The 22,781-nt window shown below is 35.8% G+C and overlaps 1 pseudogene across 1 annotated transcript; it reads right to left on the minus strand.

Moving 5' to 3' along the window:
* Nucleotides 1-7,439: 7,439 nt before the first annotated feature.
* On the minus strand, nucleotides 7,440-20,976 carry LOC145693044 (glucose dehydrogenase [FAD, quinone] pseudogene; annotated as a pseudogene). Its single transcript, XR_014132698.1, has 2 exons — nucleotides 20,859-20,976; nucleotides 7,440-10,744 (listed from the first exon to the last, which is right to left on the minus strand). The product of XR_014132698.1 is annotated as a glucose dehydrogenase [FAD, quinone] pseudogene (transcript).
* Between the last annotated feature and the right edge of the window lie 1,805 nt (nucleotides 20,977-22,781).

Here is a 22,781-nt window from a genome sequence, read left to right on the forward strand (position 1 = left end):
GAACAAGGAAAAATACAGTACAGTACAAATTACAGCATAACACTTGACCCTCCTTGCTGTTGTAGTGGCTACTGGCGCTCCTTGGATTCGATTCACGATGGGAAAGCATTGAACGTATTACGGTGGTTCAGATTCCAGGTTAGACTCTAGATCTACGTCTCATGTAGCTTTGGTTCTGAAAAAAGACGATTAACTTAAATAGAGAACATCAACAAAAGTTTCGTGGATTTACAAGTGTACGAAAATATACAAAATTAGACTCAATATAGTCAAATAGATGTCCATTCAACAGTAGTGTAAATTCTAGGACCCTGTAGATGTAACGCAATTTAAAATAATGTCTAATAAGACACTGAAAGGAAAGAAATCGAAGTACCCCCCCCCCAAAAAAAAAAAAAAACTGAAAACTGTAAGTTTTATGTCCCACGATTATGCCGGCTAGGCTGAAGGAGACAGTGATAATGAGAAATGAAGGAAATGGTGGAATGACGAAAGTGGGAGGAAACGGGAGAATCCCTAGAAAACCTATGCACGCGGTGTTTGTCCATCACAAAGTTCTCTTGGCGTACCCAAAATAAATTGATCCCCCCTTCTTGCACTCATCTAGTCGCTAACTCGCGCGTCTTTGGTACTTGGCTTAGATGCCCGGTAGGAAAGACTTAAAAATATGAACACATTATGGTTCTTCGGATTCTGGATTGAACTTCTTGGTCCTCGCCTCATATAGTCTCGATGCTGAATGGACAGTAAACTAGTATTTAATAAGTACCCAATCAATCAAAGAAAGTTCAATGCTAATTTTCTCTCAGTCTATATATATATATATATATATATATATATATATATATATATATATATATATATATATATATATATATATATATATATATATATATATATATATATCTTAAAAAAGAAAGAAAAGAAACTCTTGTAAGTTTTAAACGTTAAAAAAAAAAAAAGCTAACAATCGCAAATAAATTATTATCGATAGTTGTGAATCTTCAAGAGCATGTCAAGATAGAAGGTTCATCCTGTGTATCCAGTATTCCAAGAATGATAATGGACTTTGAATTCGAGTAGCTCTGCCTTCGAGTCCCGCGCATCATAATAGATCATGCAAAACAAATTGTTAATATTTAGTTTCTGTATGGATTTTGAGATAAAGATTCACATTTTGATAGAGTAGAGCCACGGTGGCTCAGTGGTAAAGCGTTTACTTCTGGTGCGTAGGGTCCTTGCTTCGGTCCAGTTAGAATATTAATTTACATAGAGTGAAACCACTGGCAATAGGAATCGACAATTTTTTTTTTTTTTTTTTTTTTAAGGTTAGGATCCTCTGAATACATAGTATCTCAGCTCTTATTTTGCTATTGAAGTCAGAAGCAGTAAAAACCAGTATGACTTCCACAGCATTATTACAGCGACAAGGATGGAGTTTGAACCATTCTTGAGACGTTTAAATCCATTTTTTTTATCCATCTTATTGCTATATGTTACTGTTTTTGCTCTGTGATGATCAAGTTGAAACCAGAAATCATTGATTTCTAGCACTTTTGGATTAAATAGTTTAGTACGGTACGATCATTCCGTCCTTATATAAGGTTAACGAATGATATGGAATATAGTCTTAGAAGCTGAATCGATTGCAAGAAACAGCTCGATGTTTCTTACCATTTCTACTCATGTAACGTTATTATGAAAGTTAATATTAAAGTCTTACTAAAGCTTGACTTTGTTTCAACAATTTCCACTCTTCTCCTTCATCTGAATATATGGGAAAACTGAACAGACTTCACCTTTCAGTTCATGAGGCATTAGCATATGAAGCAAATAGAATGTGTTTCGAATAAAAAAAATTAGCATATCTGACTAATTGTTTTCAATTTAATTACAAATAACGTCACTGCGATTGACTTTTAGTTAAGTTCGCGCTTTTTACACGTAAATCTAATGTTCTGCAGATACGATACCAGTTATATTTTACGAAATTATGAAAATATAGGAAAATAATGTTAAGCGGACGTTGAAGGTAGAAGTATAATAAAATTCAGCGTGATTATGGAAATGCAAATTTAATTGAAGGTAAGGAATTAGTTATGTAATCTAGCGGCATGAGAGGTTGTAATCGAAGGACATTGCATAACATTGAATGATGCATGAGTCGATATTGAATACAAAACATGCTATGTTACTTTGGAAATTCACCGTGGGAAAACTAACATAGAACACCTTTCTGTGAATAGTCTAACACAGGTATGTCAAACACAATATTTCAAGTGGACCAAATAGTCATTGGTGTGCTATAGAGTGGAAAAAACTTACCTAATACTATAGTTTTATAGAAGGAACAAACAAAAGGAAATCCAAGTAGTAGGTTTTTTTTTTTTTTTTTTTTCGATACTTGTCATTTTCCTCCTGCAACCAGGTTTCAGATATCTGGAGAGATCGCACTTGCGATTTTCAGAACAGAGATCAGATCTGTTAACTGGATCTCGCTGGTGACTTTTTTCTTTTCATAAATAAGAAAAGCTGCTCACACTAATACGTACTGTCGCATATGCAAATCACGTACGATGCAAATCTGCGAGTTTCTGTAAAGTATTTGTAAAATACGGCGACATTCCGATCACAGAAATTTTGCTTTAGAGTTGGATCGGGATGAAAGAAGGGCCGAAGAAAAAGAAGTGAGGGACCGCAAGTTTGACATACCTGGTCTAACACCACTGTTAACACTATCAATGTAAATATTTACTATTATACTTGGAGAGATACACTTATTATTTTATTTTTTTTTCACTCATTTACCTGGCAACCTGTTAAGATGACTGTAAAAGAGCGGTAATTATCAATGCATGGCCGCACGCCCTGGATGGTATCTTTCCAAAGAATTTCTTCCGGGACGACAGTATTAAAAATAGTTCAGTCAAATTCAACAGATGAATTTTGAAACTGAACCAGCAATTAAAAGATAATCCGTGGTCATTTTCATTATATTATTATTATTATTATTATTATTATTATTATTATTATTATTATTATTATTATTATTATTATTATTTTACCACTGCTGAGAGCACTTTCTTTTAGACGTTAGGAGGATACGTACTTGTGAAGATTTAAAATCTTAGTTGAGGACTGAGGCTAAGAGAGAATATTATGCTTCCAATAGTTTTACTCTGAACTACAATATAATAAAATGGACTGATTTATCTTAGGTAATTGATTCAGTTTGTCTTTAGGCAATGTTTCAGTATTCATCTTTAGAATTTAACATAATTATTGTGAATTTTCACTCCGTAAGAAAATACATTAGAAAGATTGAGGAATCTTTTGACACGTTCTGACCCTGTCAGTTGTTTCAATTGTATTTCAATATTGCCGCTGAAATTGTATAACGGGGGAGATTAGTGCGGAACAATTTGAAATAAAGCAAATATTAGGTTAGAAAAACCCACACGTTCGATCTTTTTTTTTTTTTTTTTATGTAATGTAAATTTGAAAATCGTATGGGAGGAAATATTCTGTAGTTTAAATCCTACTTCGGGAAGCTTTATTAATTTTTTTCTTGACATTTATAAGATGTCAAAGTAAAGGCATAATATATTCTACAGGCCATAATCATCTCATCAAAGTGCGGAAATGACATTGACTTTTATGAATTTCTATACTGGACTTCCTATTCGTATGTGATCACGGAATTAAATTTTTAAAACGAATAGTGATGGCATATTAGTAATACGTTTTAATTTATGTTTGAAAGCAAATAGTTAATTACTCTTAATAAACTGGTCATGATCGTACCTCGAAATAATTTTAGAAAGAGTATCGAAACGTAACTGTCACAGAAGACTAAGAAAACACTTCCATTCAGTATATACACACTTCAGTTTGGACGATTGACTTCTAATACTCCTATTTGAGATTGTGTTGGAAGTAGAATTAGGCTGAAGAATTTAAATGTGTGAACACATACGTTACATAGACAAGTATGACTACGAGAGTTGATATGTGAGCCTGTGCGAACAGATAAGATGATTTGGTAGATTTTTGGTGAGGTTGGCACTCAATAGTTTACCGAGTTGTTTATAGGGTAAATGCGATTTCATGAGGAAATATTTAGTTAAAATGATTGTGGATGATAATTAGTAACTGAGCCTGAGTGTTCAAGTGTAAGGATCTGTGTATAGTCCTTAAAGAAGTGTTTGTGGGTGAAACAAATTGTAAACTGGGGTGCAATAGTGGTCTAACCAACAATAACTTAAAAATGAGAAACACAAGCTTACGTTTCCTATTCTGTTTTGAAAAAAAAAAAAAAATATATGGAGCTTATATTTTGCAGCTAATACAACGAAACTCTCAACTTGTATGCTGCACTGTAAGTTTGTACTAGAAGTTAAGATTTACTTTTGCAATTTAGATTTTATTTTGGTTGCGGACTTAGAAATGTTGATGTTGGATAAACAACTATTGCACCCAAGTCCAAAGTTACTAACGAAGTCTTCTTTGTTATTGAGTAACATTGGACGAATTAGTATCTGTGGTTAGCCTATCTACTTCTAGTTGTTAGTATCTGTTCGGCTTAATAAAGACAGATCAGATTTAGGAAACAACAACTTGTTTTACAATGATTAATTTTATTTCTAAAGATTATATTAAATATCGGAAAACCGAACAGAAATTATTCCTACATCATCAACATCATAGGTATTCTGCCTTTATTGGCAGGACAGTTGCCGCAGCTGAGAAGCTTCCATGCTCCACGGTCCTCCGCTAACCTCTTCGTCTTAGTTATACCTAATTTGAGATGTTGGTTTAATAACATGTGTAGCCAAGAACTATACTGCACTTGCCGCATGAACTATTACTTTTCAGTCGAAAGATTAATACCAAAAAACCGAAAAAGTTCTAAAATTTTAATTTTCTACGGTGCTGAAGAAAATTTCTTCTGGCATCTATTTTTAAGGTAAAAATACCAATGTTTGAAATGTTAAATTTAATGGTGCATATTTTTTTTTTTTTTTTTTTTTTTTTTTTAAGTACAAACTGATTATGACAAAGTATTTGGATGCAGTGATATAAAAATGCACAAAACCCTGATTGCTAATTTTAGGTTTCTTTGATTATTAACCTTCTATTCCCTTTTTTGTTTTCTGTTTTACGACGTCGTAGATTCAAGGGTTGAGGAGCAATTGTTTGCAGGTTTTTTTTTAAGTGTACCAAAACAGCATTCTATTATACGTAGTTTACATTAAATAATATGCAAAATAGCCAGGCAAATAATAATTTGCTCCTAATTTCAATCTTGACCACCCACTTTCAATTGGAAATCGCCTCTTTAATCTTACGCACTTTAGTTTTTATCATTTCATTCAACAAGTTACACAGGTTTCGAATCGTCGAGTGGTAAGGTATTAGGACGTGTGTGGTACAATGAGAAAACCAATTATTCTGGGACATTTGCGGTACTGTTCAAAATTTTCCCTTAGACAGTGGGACACTTGCGGTACCACCGTGGAATGTGTATATTCTGATGATAGATGATGAGAGAACTTCCTACTTTCAGATGACACCACAGAGAAAGGAAGATGCTAATATTTTGCTCTGCGAAGGGAAGACAGTGTACAACTAAGATCGGTACGCTTTTCATGGACGGAACATTTAAGTGTTGTAATCAGAAGTGTGGACAAAGACAACACAAGCAGACATCGAAAGTAACTTGGAGGAAGCAAACATTATCCCTTTGATCTTTGGTCTCTTACCAGCAAGAGATAGTAAGACGTAACAGAGATTTTTCAGTTTGGTGAAGGCTAATATTAATGATTGGAAACCGAAATTAATCAAATTGGTTTTAGATCAAGCCGCGATAACATCTCTAAGAACATTGTTCCTGAAAACGCACATTAGTGGGTGTAAGTCCATTTTAATCAGTGCTTGTGGAGTAAAAGGTTCAGGAATTAGCGCTCACAAATGATTATAAATCAGTTCCAGAGGTGCGACTGTTCTCAGAATGTGTTCTGCTCTGGCATTTCTTCTTCTAGATGATGTCGATGTTTAGTGGCTTTTCATTATGGAAGATGCACCACATCACGAAAGACTTGAGAGGTTTTTAGATTATTTTGTAGAGCTATAGTCAAACACTCACAGTATTGACATCTCCATTGCAACTACTCGAATCAACAGCACGGAACGAATAATGTTAACGGTGAAACCACAGACTCAGATCATTAGGTAAGTCAACTCCTAATGTGTACCGTTTGGTAAAGTATCTAAAACGTGAGGCTGTGTACAGCGATTACCTATATAAAAGCAGAACTTTAAACATTGAAGGCAAACGTAGGCGACGTCAGTACATAAGATGGACAGAAGAATAGAAAACATATTAACTGAATATGTAGCCTGGAAAGATGTCAAGAAATTCTTGAGGAAATAGCACACATTCAAAAGTTGGAGTAATTTTGGTTTGTTCCAGAAGAGAAGCTATCTACTAATGTACTAATTGAACTCTATTATAAATCATGAAAATAAATTACTAATTCATTTAAAGTTGATTGTGATTTTGTTTCTTATATTCAGAGCTAGATGTGGCCAAAAGTCCTAAATATGCTCATAACAATGGACAACTGTTGTGGCAAATCACTCTGCTAACAAGTTGTTCTTCGGATAATCCCGTAATACTTACGCATAATTACAAATATCTCAATATGTTAAAAATGAAAGAAAGAAGAATATTGTATTTCAACTCTGAGTAATCACTGGTAAATAGTTATTGGAAAAATGTTAAGGAAACTAATAGAAAACAAAAATATATAAATATCTGTACAAGTTCTCTTTAAATATCAATCAGGCATTAGACCAATCAGAGACAAGGATTTATTTACATTTTCCAGTTTTAGGCAATCATAAATAAGCATTTGTTTATATCTTTCAGATATGTATACAATATACCCTAGTAATTGTTCTTTCCGTCTTCGGTAGAATTGATCCTTATATTTACATTTATATTTTCTTAGGTGCTGTGAGAAAGGTTTGTATGTATGTATGGTGAGTTAATAATGGTTTATATTCTAAAAAAATAAATAAATAAATAAATAAATAAATAAAATAAAAATAAAAATAAAAAAATAAAATCTGCTTTTAGTATGCAAAAAGCCCACTTTCCCTGAAGGTCATGTTATTCCCTCCTTGCTGGCTACAGCAATGTGTTTTAGTCTTTTCGTAGCAGTTGATACTGTGTGCCTGTCCTCTCTCAGTTTGGAGAATAAGTTATTTTGAATAGTACCGCAAATATCCAGGTACCACAAATGTCAATACTTGAAGTACCGCAAATGTCGCAGTACTGCAAATGACAATACCGCAAGTGTTGCGCTTTCGAGTGGTAAATATTTAAATAAATATGAAACTTCTATTTTTTAGAAATATATTTATTATGACCTTTTTGTACAAAGAAAATTTTCTATTATTATTATTATTAAATTAACAATAGTAACGCAAGAATTTATTAAAATAGAAAATATTTGAAAGCTATACAAAGATAATTCATAGAGTTAATGTCAAAACATAATCCTTATCACATATATTTTCCGTAAGATACCTACTTTCTCATTGAGAAAATAATTCTGGAAAGTTGCCAACTAACAACTAAGAACCACCCTTCCTGTTCTCGAAGAGTGTTACGGAATTTTTCTATTTTGAAATAAACTGTACAATATAATATTGCATATTTGTACTCATACCTGAATACTTTTATTTGAAAAAAAACAAAGCTACAAATAAGTTACATTACGCATTAATTTAAACGTTAAAAACTTTTTACGAAAAATTAATGTTGCTGCTTACACAATATTTAATTATTCAATATTTCTAGAATGTGTGAGCGGAATATTATAAAAACAATTTAATATTGTCGTTTAAACCATTTGCAGCGATGTACATGATTAACAACATATTGAATATAGTATATGTTAAATAATTAAATTTTAATCTTACATTGAATTTAACCTAAGTCTAATTACAGATTTATTGCGGTGAATATTATAATGTTGTACGTAAGATTACAGTTTCAGTTTGTACTACTTACTAGCTTAATTTCAATTTTCATTGATATATATATGCCAGCTGATGGAAATTACGAAAAAAAAAAAAGTTATTCTGAAGAACATATTATAAATGCATTCACCAAATTTCTCTGATTTATTTAATTCTGACGCGTATATTACAATGTTATCCGTATTCTTTCACTTTAAATTCAATGCCCGAAAAAGAATACTATTTTTAAGGTTTGAAATTTTGACAGAGTAATTTTCATTACGAAGATGTAGTAATGTACTGAGGAAGTTACAACATCCAAGGTAAGAATGAAATTGACCAGAGAATCAATTATTGTAACTTTACAGAAGTTTTCAAGGCATTATCTAAACAGTACTTTTTAATCGTACAAATAACTATGAACTAGTTAATTTTATTACTGTACTTAATCCTTAAAATCAAAAGTTTTGAATATTTTAGAATCTTTATATTTAACATGGCACAACATTATCTACACTTATCGGAAAGGTCGAAAGCTATGATTAAAGTACGTAATTCTAAAATTCTTATGGTAAAGAAAATTCAGGAGTTTGAAGAATTAGGAATTTCCCCCCTACTACTTCATAGTGAAAGCGGATGAAATAATTTCGTATGGGTGTGATACTGATGAAAATAGCAACTTCCATATATCCTTGTTTTGATTGTCTATTTTATTATGTCGTCTCTCAATAAGTAGCATTGCTTCGTTTCTCATGCATGCGTCTGGTCATTAAATTATATAACATGAGAACAATATTTCAGCTGTTATTTTGAAACTAGAAAATTTACATTCTTTAAACATATTTAAACTTTGTTGTATTTTGCTAATGATTTAACCAAGTCTCTTTTATCATATCTGAACCTTTTTCTCCAATCATTACAATGGAGGCTGTGGGATTACCTGTTGGAGCTCGTGGAAATATTGAAGCATCCATTACACGAATATTGGGTACACCATACACGCGAAGCTGTGGATCAACAACTGCGTCCGGATCACTCGCAGGTCCCATTTTGACACTTCCAGCTTGATGATTTTCAGCACCAGTATTGTGCTTAATTACACATGTCCAGTATTCGTCGCTGTCAAATTCAATGTCAGCACATGCTGGAACAGGATTAGTATTTCTTTGGAAATCCCATTTCTTCAACGCTTCGGCTTTGATAAAATTGATAGCAAATCTTATTCCGTCTATTAGGATATCAATATCTCTTTGTACTGTCAAGTACTGTGGATCTAACAGTGGAGGGTCTAGAGGATCTGCACTTCTAAGTCTTAATACACCTCTGCTTTGTGGATGTAAAAGTGTAGGTGTAAGGCCTAGGTATCGTCTTCCACATTCCCCCGCCGATCCGGAAGAACATTCATCAGCTAATCCAGTTGTTGCGCAACTGGCTCCGTTCCCATTGAAGAAAATTTGTAAATCGGGATAATCTGAGTCAGTATATCTTGATGGAATGAGAGCGGTAATTTGAGATGTATAAGTCGATGAAAGAGGCCCTGTACGGTTTTGGACGTACTCTAAAAGAGTTTGTGTGTTCAACTCATTATAATTAGTTCGATTTATTGTGAAACTAACACCAACAGCAACATGATTATGGAGGTTGTGTCCTACAGAAAGATCTTGAATAACATCTATTCCGAGATCTTCCAAATCCTGCTGTGGACCAATTCCCGAGAGAAGTAGTAGCTGGGGAGAGTTTACGGCTCCACCAGATACGATAACTTCTTTCCTTACATTTACAGTTCTAGTTTCTCCGTTCTTAATATATTGTACTCCCGTAGCTGTTTTAGTAGTAGGATCTATTATGATTTTGCTAGCTAAAGCGCTTGTAAGTATATCCAAATTTGGTCTATCTCGGATAGGTCTAAGGAATGATTTAGCTGGTGAGTAACGTACTCCGTCTTTGGAAGTCATCTGTGCAATAGTGAACCCGGTTGCATTTTTTCCATTAAGATCACCGACATGGAATCCTAACTCCTGTGCAGCATTTAATATATCTGGGCCTATTTCTGGAAGATAGTGAAAATTCTCAATAGGAAGATATCCCCCAGTACCGTGATAACCCTCATCTACTGCGTCGATATTCCCGTTATCTTCAGACTTGATAAAGTATGGTAGAACCTCATTGTACCCCCAACCTTCATTCCCCTCCTCTTCCAGCGAGTCAAAATCTCGAGGATTTCCTCGTATGTACATCATGCCATTATGAATGGTAGTGCCACCAATTGCCCTTCCTCGTGGCCAGCCACATATTCCATTTGAGTTCAAACATGCGTTTTCTTGTGATACAGTGGTATAGTTCCAATCAAAATTAGTATGCAGCAGTTTGCCCATAAATGCAGGCACTTCAGCCATAGTTGGTTCGTCAACTCCAGCTTCTAAAAGTAAAACTGTCCAGTTTGCAACTTCACTAAGTCGATTAGCCACCACAGGTCCAGCTGCACCTGCACCGACTACAACGAAATCATATTCGGAGTTCGGTTCATCAATGGGAACAACTCTGTCACATGGATCTGCGATACTGCATTGAGATCGGATTAATGTGTCCAACAACGTCATAAATATTACAGCACTTGCTCCGCAAGAGTTGGCTACAGATGCTGTGTCTACGTATTCACAGCAGCCACAGGACGAAGACATTGTGATGCTTAATGGTGCGTTTCGGTTGCAGTAACCTGTAGAAGAGAGAAAGGTAATTACTTGAAACCGTGAAAATGAATTTTTGCAGCTTAGTTTAAAAACAATATACTATAAATACAATGACTCGCTGTGAATGACTCAAGAATATTGAATTGAAAATGAAACATTCTAAAATTCCCGAGTGTAGTAGTGATTGTAATAAAATATACATAAATACTATTTGGTCTAGGAATTAATTCGTGCGGTTGGTACGCACACATTGAAGCTGTAGTACAAACACAAAATACATAAATACCTTAAGAAAAATATTGTCCATCGCTAGCCACCACTTTCGCCCATCTGTCAGGCAATGTACGGATTCCGTGGCGAAAGAAGTCCTCATCCTTGGAAGCGATCCAGTCAGAGACCCATGTTTCGATATCTTCTGAAGAAGTAAACCGCTGTCCAATCAAATCGTTGTTCATACAATCGAACAAGTAGTAGTCCGAAGGAGCAACGTCTGGTGAATACGGCGGGTGGGGTAAAACTTCCCATCCGACATTTTCTAAATAGGTTTGGACCGGTTTTGCGACATGTGGGCGAGCGTTATCATGTTGAACAATAAGTTTATCATGTCTGTTATCCCATTCTGGTCGTGTTCTGGCCAGAGCTTGTTTCAAACGCATTAATTGTCGTCGATAACGTTCTCCATTCATAGTTTCACCCGGTTGCAGCAGCTCATAGTACACCACACCTTTCATATCCCACCATATGCACAGCATAACCTTTGCACAGTGAATATCTCGTTTTGGTTGTGATGGACCTGGTTCACCTGGTTTCAGCAAGGCCTTTTTTCGTTTAGGGTTCTCGTAATGGATCCACTTCTCATCACCCGTAATAATTCGATGCAGAAACCCCTTTCTGCTCTGTCGTTGAAGCAGCAATTCGCAAATGGTTTTTCGTCTTTCAACGTCTCTGTCTTTCAATTCATGTGGAACCCAATGTGACATCTTTTGAATCATTCCCATGGCTTTCAAGCGTTTGGAGACTGTTGTTTGATCAACGCCTAATGCTGCTGCAAGTTGTTCCTGCGTTTGACACGAATCCTGCTCGAGCAATGCTGTCAATTCTTCGTCTTGAAATTTTTTTGGCTGTCCAGCTCGCTCTTGGTCTGCCAAGCCGAAATCACCACTTCTAAACCGTGCAAACCACTTCTGACACGTTCGCTCAGCTAGAGCATGGTCACCATACACTTCCACCATAATACGATGACTTTCAGTCGCACTTTTCTGCATGTTAAAGTAATGCAGCAGGACACTCCGCAAAAACACTTTATCAGGCACAAATTGCGCCATGTTCACTTAACTACAAACTGGTGTTGTTGACGCTTTAATCCACTGCCCTATACTACGAACGATACGCGATGACAGGGGTTTGCAACACATGTGTGGATACACGGAACTGTGGGACGCTCCGTTCGTTGCGCCATCTCTTGTCCACCCGCACGAATTAATTCCTAGACCAAATACCATAACATAAATACCAGTATTATTATTATTATTGTCATATACTTTTACATAATTTTGCTATATTTTCGCATCAATTTTGTATTCCTCTGTTATAGGAGAGGAAAGAAAAGTTCAGTTACATATTACGTAAGCCCTTTTGATTTCTATCAATTGAGGAGTTTGTTGCAGTAATTGCTTAAGTCTGAAACGTGTAGTTGGAGAAAAACGATTTTGAAAATTTAAGTAGTTTTTTTTTCTTACATAAAACAATGTAATATGCAGCATTTTATTCCGATATTGAATTGAAATGTTACCAGGAAGCTAAACAAGCATGGCAAAAACCACAAATGCGTTTGATGCAAAACGGTCGTAAACTCGCTTACGCCCTTATTACATCCAACTCCTCAATTATTATTATTATTATTATTTATTTCAAAACAGCTTGCTCCTAGTGGAAGAATTCATCCTTTTTATAGAATGAGTTGTTAATTTGTTTTCATTTTCAGTATTGTTAGAAATGCATGTATTTTTTTTAACATATATGAAAAGCTACGATTTATGTCACAATCATTATTGAAAGGCAAATTTATCAAGTGAAATAAATGAAAATATCTCATTATATTAATAATTCGGATAGAAATTATCTTTTTTCCTTGCGGTTGTTGGAGACTATGAGAGACAGGAAACTCTGATAGTAGAAATAGAATTTTCTAAGATCCAATGCATTCATCAGGAATATATAGTTAACGGAGTCGTGTGCAGAACGTTTGGGGTGGTCTGGGGTAAAATCAACTGTGAACAAGGGTATACATGGACATTGCTTCAATATAGTGAGACCAAGGAAGCACTGCAAGAGAAAATAGATGACCGGAGCGGAGGATTGGAGAGCAAAGGGCTTAGAATTAGTAAAATCAAGGCAGAATATTTACATTCTCTTTTCGGGAAAAATGTAATCGAGAATACAAGAATACAACTGGAGGAAGAGGAATGACGAGAAAATTCAAGTACTAGGGATCAATACTTCAGGAATAGAAGAAGATGCGAACAGTAGAATTAGCAGCAGTTAGACAAATTGGAGAGAAGCGGCAAGAGTATTGTGTGACCGTAGGATATCATAGTGCCTTACAGGAGAAGTTTACAAAACAGTAATGAGATCTCCCATATTATACGGAACGGAATTCTGGACGACGAAGAAGACAGAGAAACAGAAGTTGCATGTTGCGGAGATGAAGGTGCTACAGTAGATGTGTGGAGTGACGTGGGAGGACAAAATTAAGAATGACGTGATCCGGAGAAGGTAATACTAATAGAAAAAGTGGTGCAAGAAAGTAGATTAATATGGTTTGAACATGTAAGAAGACCTTCGGAATACGTAGCTCACTATAGACATAGAGTGAATGCTATAGAACTGAACGGGAAACGAGCCCGAGGGCGGCCAAAGAAGTAAGGAGATTGTGTTAAGAATGATATGGCACAGTCTGGTGTCACAACGGATATGACACAAGATAGAAAAAGGTCGAGGACAGCGATCCGAAAACCTGACCCCAGCTAACTGAAGAAAACGACTTAGGAGAACAGAAGAAGAGCTCATTTTAAATTTTTGCAGATGGTATGATTTTTGGCATCTTAATTTATTACCAGTATGCCATACTAACTCGTACCGACCAAATTCAAGACTGGTTTGATCCATTGTGTGCAGCAGAATAGTAATTTGTTTGAAAATCAACGCAGAGACGAAGTCTTTCCGGTTCCTACGATATATGACGTATGATCACATGATTATAGAGGTCTGCAATAGAACAAGAAGGCAAATTTTTCCAACTCACGGAAGTTGGAGTTGAAGTAGATGCTCTATGACGTCACTGTATTTTGTGCTCCCATTTCTAATAAACAACACCTGAAAGAACAAGGGGCAGACGGAAAATTTAGAATTGATAAAAGACAATAGTGACGGGCAAATGAAAACATCGATGGTTTACAGGTCCGTTTCTTGTTAATCCATAATTATCGTACACTTCCAAACTCTTGTTTTATTCAATTCCCCTACCTCGTCATTTCCCCTTACTTGCTCCACCTGCTATCTTTTCATCTTCGATTGCAAAAGCTTGTTCTACGTCACTCATAGACCAGTTGGAAATAACTGCTATACGCTGTGCTTATCTTGGAAGATTTGAGGTGGTTATAAGATGGGGAAGACTTTGAGACCAAGAAGCGTGTGTAACAATAGGTCACAGGAAGAGCTTTTAAGTATTAAGTATTACTGCTGAGTTCTATCACCAGGTAAGGACTGTAAGATATTATAGAAGGTCCAGTCAATTGTATTTTATGATTCTTGAGGTGAGGCGCCAAATCTTAGACCTAAATTCCTCAAGAGTTCCTCAAGGGCAGTGTTCTGGGCCACTTCTATTTCTGTTATACATAGGCGATCTGCCTTCTTTGTTCACAAACAGCTCTACCAATATTCTTCTATTCACTGATGATTGGAAACTCTACAGAAAAGTTCAATCCGAGTATAATGCTCTTGCTCTTCAACATAATGCTGCAATTCTTCTCAACTGGTGTAACTCTTGGAAACTTAGCTTAAATATCGAAAAATGTGCTTGTCTTATGATTTCTCAAAAAAAAAAAAAAAAAAACTATAAACCACATTTACAAAATTGGTCATAAGAACATAAATCCTGTCTCCTCTCTCAGAGATCTTGGTGTTATCATTGACAGTAAGCTTACTTTTACGGATCATATAAGCACAATATCTTGTACTGCTATGAGAAAACTGGGACTCTTTTATCGCTTCACTGACATAAAAAATCCTAATTAAGCTTGTTCTATAAGTCATATGTTGCTCCCATTATTGAGTACTGTTTTCCTATCTGGTCTGCCCTACTCAATTAAAAAAAAAAAAATAGATTCCGTAATTAATTCCTTTTTAGCCATTGTATCTTACCGAGTGCTTCACCTCTGAACACTTACAAATAATGACGTTCTAAAATCCCTCAATATCAAACCTCTCCTAGTAAGAAACAACATTTCTGACGTAATATTTTTGCAAAAAATTGTAAATTGCTAGATCAGTTTCCGCGTACAATTCGGTTTAGAACAACACGTCTAGTGATTTCTTTTACACTCGAGCGGCGAGAGTTAATATTGTCCAGAGGTCCCTTCTAAACCGAATTGTCAGTACTTATAATCAGTTACCAGAAACTGTAGACGTTATTTTTTTTTTTCAAATGAATATACTTCCAAATCATGTATAAATAAGCTATTTTTGTAATGTTGTTGTGCTGTACCAGCTTGAGCTCAAATTGTTATTCAATTGTTATGTTATCAAAAATGTTAAAATGTTTCAGTGTAAAATGGCCTAGTGCTGTTCAGTATCTGAAACCTATTATAAGTAAATAAATAAATAAATAAAATATTTACCAAAGACTAATTTAGTAGTATTTTTGCATGTAGATCGGAAAACCTTATCGTCTCCACATTGATATAAATGTATTTGGATGGGAAATAGTAGTAGATCAGTTTCATATAATTAATAGATCAGAGAAGACGAAGCACAACTTTGCAGGACCCCATAGGATAGAAATATTGAAAACTTGTTGTTGACAACAATGTAATCCAGACGGCTTGTTAGAAAGACGAATCTAACATATGACATATAAAATTTAAGTTGAAGTAATATAAGACGTCGTTTGATGATATATCTTGTCAGTGACTTCCTCTAAATGAAAAGACACTAAGGTTATGGTGGTAGTATTCAGTCGAAAAAGTTGATAATTGGTTCGATATCCAGGACTAAAATCAGCTTGAGAATATGTAATTGGATCATAGGCCGTGTCCAAAAGATACAAGTGCACATTTGAAGTACGCTTATTTCCGGAAGTGACGTCACCTAGTGTGCGTCAAAAGGTCCAAGTTCACAAGTGTGCGAGTGCATAGTGCGTAGTGTGCGAGGATGTACACTACGTTAGTATACTTGTGTGCTTAATATGGCGATTTCTCGTAGAATGACCTAATAAAATTTTAAGAGGCATATTCTTAATATTTTTGTTTAAGTAAATATATTTGTGGACTGATTTTATAATAATTTACTTGATAAACATACAAGTTAGTGATTTTACAAGTCGAATATAAAAAATATTACGCAAATAACAAATGTATTTACGTTATGTTGTTTGAGTATGCAATAGAATTTAAAATAGTATAGGGAAAACAAACAAATAGTTTCTTTAATCTATATATATAAAAGAGAACGCACAAATCCTTTGTTACCTCATCACGCTAATACGGCTGAACCAATTTCTTTTATTTTTGGGGGGTTATTAGGATTTGGACCCTAGATGGTTTTTATCATATCACTTTAATTTTTAATTACCAGTGTCTTGAGATAATTGACCATTCAAGTGTCCATAACGTACAAATCCTTTGTTAGTTCATCATAGGTAAAAATAAACGTATTTATATGCAACCCGCATGACCGTGTAACTCGGCGGGTTAACATAAATGACAGGCGATATAATGTTAACATTTACTGCAATCTACTATGGTTTTTATCATATCACTTGAAAGCGACAACTTCCGGGGTGACCGCAGCGAAGCGGGGCGGGTTAACATAAATGACAGGCGATATAATGTTAACATTTAATGCAATCTTCTATGGTTTTTATCATATCACTTGAAAGCGAAAAAGTAAAAATTATCTAAGTAACAAAGTTTATTGCGTTCCGGGGTGACCGCAGCGAAGCGGGGTGAACGCTGCTAGTAATGCTGTAAAGACATTTGTGCTTAAATATTACATGGTTTATGTAGCTTAATTGAAATAGTTGCACTATCGGTAATGCGGCTATTTGCACGTAAATGACAAATTTTAATGGTGTATGAATATATTAAGTTCTAGCATAGTATACATAGATTATTCATTTCTCTATAGCTACAGCTACAGCCGCAGCCGCAAATGTTAATTCATAGACACATAAGCCTAATTTTATAGTTTTGATTCTAAACGAATTCCTTTCAACGATACCATATTTCCTTGCACTTGAGAGAGACTGTAATATACCAATTACCGTACATTGTGTATTTTTGACAGGTACCGAAAAGTGAAATACAGATCAAAAATTCCTTTCTCCACATTTACCAAAGATTTCACAAATTACTCCTGGTAAGTCTTTACTATGGCCATTTCATTTTTTTTATTCTTCGATTTAGCGATTTGATCTCTCGGTTCCGGTTTTAAGAACTTGCCTCTTCACCCATATACTGTATATAAGGTAGTAGCTAGGTTGGTTCCTTTTTGTATCAAAGTATAATATTTAATTCACATAATATTGACGAGCGAGTGTTAGCGAGTGAAGGCTGGTTGGAACCCCGCAGAGCACTTTCTTTTCCGTCTTCGTTACGAATCGGTTCATTGAACGATTCATTGAAAGAAATGTCCAAAGTAAAGACTTGCCTTCCTCTTAATTCATATAATCCCATTACTGTACCCAGTATTAAAAGATTATGAACAAATAATTTCTTCTGTATAGTTGAACAATGAGAGCCATTACATTACATACTGTATTTTTTCATAAAACCGCCTCTTAATTTTCATAAAATTCTTATTATATTTTTAGTAGTTTATTTTACGTTTATATTTGGACGGGGGGGATTTGTTTCGTTACTGAATAACCGTTTTCGCAGTGGGAAGCATGCAGGAGAGTATATTTCAAGAGAGATGTAGGGCGCCGAAAGCGTAGTAAAATGCACGTAAATGTTGAAGTGTATACAATATACAGAACTCCATTCAAGCAGGCTTATAAGATAGTAATCTCACTTTTTTTTTTTTTTTTGTTATTTTTACCATACTACTTTAATTAGGGTTATCCGCCTTGAGTATGCATTATCCTTATAAATTGGTATTTCATAGCGACATAATAGCTTTTTCCTGTAATTTTGGTCGTCATGTTGTTCAACTTTACCATTTCTTTCCTTGTCATCCTTCTATGTGTTAACTTTTGCTGTAGATTAAGAATACAGAGACACTATTTCGATGATTTCCAGGTAAAATCAATAAATTCACAGTGAAAGAATAACATCTAAGGAACTTCAATATTAGCGCAATATGGTAGAAAGAGTTCAATCAGTATGCCTGAACTGAAAGAATACAGTAGAACTACAACAATTATACTGTCATTGTTGTGTAATCTACCGTACAGGAAGCAATTATGCTCAGTATCAACCCTCTCCCAAAGTAGTTTTGTGCCACATTATTGTAAATACCGCTCCCCTCGGTGTCCTAACGCTCTTGTACGTTGCCTACTTTCAGTTGCAATAAAATTCCTAAACTAATTCACAAAAGTGTCTTCAGCGCCCTAATCACCAGTGCTACTCTTCTTTCGGGAGATTATTAAATATTCCCTCCGCAAGCATGCCTAATAAAGTAGAATATCGCCAATAGTTTAGTGTTTTTTATGCTGTTACGAGTTTATTGTGCACATAAGACAACGCACACATATATTATATATGTATTGCATTTATACTCCGCTCTTGTTAATCTGCGCGTGAAATACCCAAAATGACAAATATTTGCAGGCACGGCAAAGCTGAAGCTGTTGGCATACATGAAAAAAACTCTTAAATCATTTTATGGTTACCCCATATAGTCAATCTGTACGGTTTATTTATCTTTAATATAACTGGAAAGTCATTCATTTAAAGAAAAAAAAAAGCATGCTAATTTTTTCTAGTACGCGAAATTCTCCCTTCTTTTGTCATCAATGTTCCATATTCCACCACAACGAGGCGCTGTAACCAAGTGCTGATCAAAAGCTAATTTTACGAAGTGTACACTATTTAGTGTGCACTCCTTTTGTAGACTTCGAGTGTGCATCCTCGAAGTGTGCACTATGCACTTTTGGACACGGCCTTAATCTTCTAGGTACACGTCGGAGTGCCTTACGAAAGTTCTCTATATTATTTTGTTTATGATGAGCGTTGTTATATTGGACAGTATGATGGTTGATGTGGATAATTCGTTATGTTTGTAAAACTTTAATGGCTTTGAAATTTTCCACTTTGTACAAGTATATCTTGTATAAAGCAAACCCATAGCCAGAATTCAGGGGGATCAGCATTCCTGTACCTAGGAGAAAGCTGATGTATATTGATTGACAGTTGCTAGGAAACAAACATATTGAACCACAACGTTTGTTTACACAGCTCGATGTTTACGTATGGCAAGATAGCCCCCCCACTTCAGAAAATTGAAACAATGACTAGGTCATTCGTTTGTACTATGTTTGTACCGTTTGTACCAAAAATATTTTCGTTTGTACCATTTTTCTTATAGGGTTATTTGAGAGGTCAACTGGGGGGCCTATCTTGGCGCCAAGATAGCCCCCCCGTATCACAGCACAAAAAATTGAAATACACCATTCGAAAGGAAGTCGTCTGTACCGTTTGTACCGAAAAGAGTTTTGTTTGTACCCTGATAGTTTTCGAGAAACAAGGAATGACATTTTGGGGGGCTATATTGACGTCAAGATAGCCCCCCCGTATCACAGCACAAAAAATTAAAATGCACCATTCGAAAGCAAATCGTTTGTACCGAAAAAAAATTGTACCCTGATAGTTTTCGAGAAACGGGATGACACTTGGGGGGGCTATCTTGGCGCCAAGATAGCCCCCTTCCGTTTCACAGCACAAAAAAAAATGAAATGCGCCATTCGAAAGCAAATCGTTTGTACCGAAAAAAGTTTTGTTTGTACCCTGATAGCTTTCGAGAAACAGGGTATGACATTTAGGCGGGCTATCTTGGCGCCAAGATAGCCCCCCGTATCACAACACAAAAAATTGAAATACACTATTCGAAAGCAAATTGCTTATACCGTTTGTACCGAAAAAAGTTTTGTTTGTACCCTGATAGTTTTCGAGAAACAGGGTATGACATTTAAGCGGGCTATCTTGGCGCCAAGATAGCCCCCTGTATCACAACACAAAAAATTGAAATACACTATTCGAAAGCAAATTGCTTATACCGTTTGTACCGAAAAAAGTTTTGTTTGTACCCTGATAGCTTTCGAGAAAGAGGGGATGATATTTGGAGGGGCTATCTTGGCGCCAAGATAGCCTCGCCCCGTATCACAGCACAAAAAATTGTACGCAAGATAGCCCCCCTAATGTGTACTTTTTCCATGCCACTTAATAAGTAACGGTGTTTATTCATGTGAATTTGTATATTTAGAACTCTGGTTGTACATATCCAAATAAAAAAGAACTTGTTTGGAATAACTCAACGTTAAAATTGATTCGGCGAGTGGGAAAACATTGTGAGTCCAAACTAAGCCACTTTGAGGTAAATAACACTAAAGATGTAGAACTACAAGCTGTAATGAAGAGCAGTACAATTTTCAAGACCTCGCACGTTATAGCAGAATGCTGTAATGTCGACTGTACATTTGTGGCATTAACAAATGAATGTTCTTTCTTCAAATATCTCAAAATGCGTTTTGTAGACTAGTAGTGTTTTTCCACTCAACGATCCAGTTAAATTTTCTCTATTTGTGCCCTTTTCCGTAAATAAATACCGTAAAAGAATAACAAAGTGTGTACAAATTCAGAAAGAAACTGGATTTACAGAAATAATCTTAAACAAAGAAAAATAAAAAATGAAACGTTTGCTCACCTAAACTGCGTCCTTCCACGTTTCAGCTTTACACCAACTGAAGAAATTAACTGTTTATATCTGTCACATTAACGGCCCGAGAAGCTTGCCGCTTTAATAGACAATAGACGAAAAGAAGTAGGTCATTGCCGAATAATACGTATTTACTTACGGAAAAGGGCAGAAATAGAGAAAATTTAATTGAATCGGTGAAGTCCACAAAACGCATTTTGAGATATTTGAAAAAAGAACTTTCATTTGTTAATGCCACAAATGTACAGTCGCCATTATAGCATTCTGTTATAACATACGAGGTCTTGCTTGCCTTTACTTCAAAATAGCTTATTTTGGACTCACACTGTTTTCCCATTTGCCGATTCAATTCTAACGTTGAGTTATTTCCGAAAAAAAAATATATATATATTTGGATATGCACAACCAGAATTCTAAATACACATCAATTCACATGAATATACAAATAATACTTATTAATGGGCATGGAAAAAGTACACATTAGGGGACCATTAGGGGACCAAGATAGCCCCCCCCGAAATGTCATCCCTTGTTTCTCGAAAACTATCAGGGTACAAACAAATTTTTTTTTCCGGTACAAACGGTACAAACGATTTGCTTTCGAATGATGTATTTCAATTTTTTGTGCTGTGATACGGGGGGAGTATCTTGGCGCCAAGATAGCCCCCCCCAAATGTCATCCACAGTTTCTCGAAAACTATCAGGGTACAAACAAAACTTTTTTCGGTACAAACGGTACAAACGATTTGCTTTCGAATGGTGTATTTCAATTTTTTGTGTTCTGATACGAGGGGACTATCTTGGCGCCAAGATAGCCCCCCCAAATGTCATCCCCTGTTTCTCGAAAACTATTAGGGTACAAACAAAACTTTTTTCGGTACAAACGGTACAAACGATTTGCTTTCGAATGGTGTATTTCAATTTTTTGTGCTGTGATACGGGGGGACTATCTTGGCGCCAAGATAGCCCCCCAGTTGACCTCTCAAGTAACCCTATAAGGAAAATGGTACAAACGAAAATATTTTCAGTACAAACGGTACAAACGTAGTACAAACGAATGACCTAGTCATTGTTTCAATTTTCTAAAGTGAGGGGGCTATCTTGCCATACGTTCGATGTTTGTATATTCTTATAAAAATACCAGTAGAGGGCACTACTGAGCCATTGCGCCCATGAATGTGCTCTGTGAGCATCGTTGTCAAGAAAAGACTGCAACATGGTCTACGAGATAGATGTAGAGACTGTTGTGAGTACAATATTATCGACGTGCAAAGTTAATGGCCTTTTGGCAGATAGCGGGAAAGAGATCATGTAAATGATTATGGTCGTGACACAGCTGTTGATCGGCTTCGGACAGGTTTAACTTTCACACATGTTGCACATGTGATTGGCGTATCAAAGCATATGATTTTCCGACTTTAGAATACCACCAGGCCCGTATCCACGGGAGGGCTAGGGTGGGCCGACCCCCCTAAAATTTCACTGCCCCCCTAAAATTTTCACGGTAGGCTTGCTATAATATGGTTGGGTCGGGCCTCCTCCTAAATTTTTGGGCTGGCTACGGGCCTGAGTGCCACTATTACAAAAAGAACAACTGAACGTGTTCATGGGGAGGTTTTGGAAGGTGCACACCAGTTCAACGGATCGGTACATAAACCAGTTGACGAAAAGACATCGCTCTATCATCCCAGCTCAAATTGCTCGTGCGTTTACCCGTGTTTCTGCTATATATACGTCCCTCAGAACCATATCATGACGATAAAACAGTGCTAGATTGTATGCCCGAAAGTTAGTGAAGTGTGTTCCATTATTCCCTACCAATCATCGTGTCAGACTGCAATGGTGTGGGGAAAGTTGTGATTAGGACCAAGAGAGATGATACAATGTGACGCTCTCAAGTGAATCACGATT

This window comes from Thermobia domestica, chromosome 8, assembly GCF_964235325.1.
Source record: "Thermobia domestica chromosome 8, izTheDome1.hap1.1, whole genome shotgun sequence".
In the NCBI taxonomy this organism is placed as follows: domain Eukaryota; kingdom Metazoa; phylum Arthropoda; class Insecta; order Zygentoma; family Lepismatidae; genus Thermobia; species Thermobia domestica.